The sequence below is a fragment of the Lipotes vexillifer genome, unplaced genomic scaffold, assembly GCF_000442215.2.
Source record: "Lipotes vexillifer unplaced genomic scaffold, Lipotes_vexillifer_v1.1 scaffold417, whole genome shotgun sequence".
Taxonomy (NCBI): Eukaryota; Metazoa; Chordata; class Mammalia; order Artiodactyla; family Lipotidae; genus Lipotes; species Lipotes vexillifer.
This window is the reverse complement of record NW_006791294.1, coordinates 993324-994473: the sequence shown is the minus strand read 5'-3', so window position 1 is coordinate 994473 and position 1150 is coordinate 993324. Positions and strand designations below refer to the sequence as shown.

The following is a 1150-nucleotide window of genomic DNA, read 5'->3' as shown; positions in this document are numbered from 1 at the left end:
TTCTACCCGATAGGTTTCTTTTGGTTGTACAAGAAAAGCACCCACAGATGGCCAAGCTCAAATACCACAGAATGAGAACACAAAATAAATTTAAACTCACTACAGACCAAAAAATATAGCTCTTTGGAAATCTTAACTAAAACCTGTGACTTAACATGTTAAGAATGCTGAAAATGGTTTTATAGACCAAAGAGTTAAAATGATCCTTAAGGATGATGTCTAAAGCAGAATTTTTATACAATAAACTTCAGAAGACTATAAAATTCCTGTAACATACAACAATTACTTTAATATATTTAATAGCTTTATCAAATGATCCCAGACTGTATTTCTAGGTACTCCTACCCAGACCATGAGGTATTTTTGTATTGGGAGATAATGATAAACCAGTTTCTCTCTGTAAGGGGAGCTCAGGGCTCTCTGACCTAGCTAGAGTTGAATCCAGAGAACCACTGTCACTGCCTAAAAGTTTCAAGAACCAGAAAACCTGTATTAGTTTGTTAATTCCAAAAAATCTTCTGAGAATGCAGCTGCTGGGTGTATCCACGATGAGTAGTTATGGCTCATGCTGAAGGGAACTGAAAAGTAAGATTTAAAAGTACATAAGAACAAAGTCAATTGATAGTAATCATTCCTGAAGATGAGCAACACCTGAGAGCAATAGTGGGCTCACCTAGTTTTGATTACACTGGATGTATTTTCAATGTTTCCTATCAAATGGTAATAATCTCATCAGAAACACATTTACTGAAGACAAGCATTTTAGGTTGTGAAAGGATAATGTGGGACGTGTGATGGGAGATATACCTCCTATAAATCTTCAGGAAAAGCTGGCCATTAGTTTCACTGAAGTGAAAAATGTGTTAACAGTAACGTTGCAGATCTGAACTTTATTATCAGAATGATGTCACTTTAGGATAGAAATGATACTATCGATGTTCTAAAATGGTTTTAATGTGGCGTAAAACTCTTGATTCTCAGAGCCATATGCCCCCATATCTGCCAAAACGTATTTTGAAAGGAAAGGTACAAAGGGGATGTAAAACAGGCACAAAAGTTGACAGAATATCCAAATGAACATCCCCCATGACAGACCCACTGAGAGCCAGGAAGCACCTGAATATCCTTCTTCAGGTGATCGAGGGAAAGA

General features: G+C 36.7%; 1 protein-coding gene across 1 annotated transcript in view; it reads right to left on the bottom strand.

Annotated features, from left to right (window-relative positions):
- Window positions 1-600: 600 nt before the first annotated feature.
- CSTF1 (cleavage stimulation factor subunit 1) overlaps window positions 601-1150 on the bottom strand; it is a 10089-nt gene continuing 9539 nt past the window's right edge. Inside the window, exon 6 of the mRNA XM_007464268.1 lies at window positions 601-1150. This exon is cut by the window's right edge and continues 553 nt beyond it. The gene's annotated coding sequence lies outside the window, so the exon portion shown is untranslated.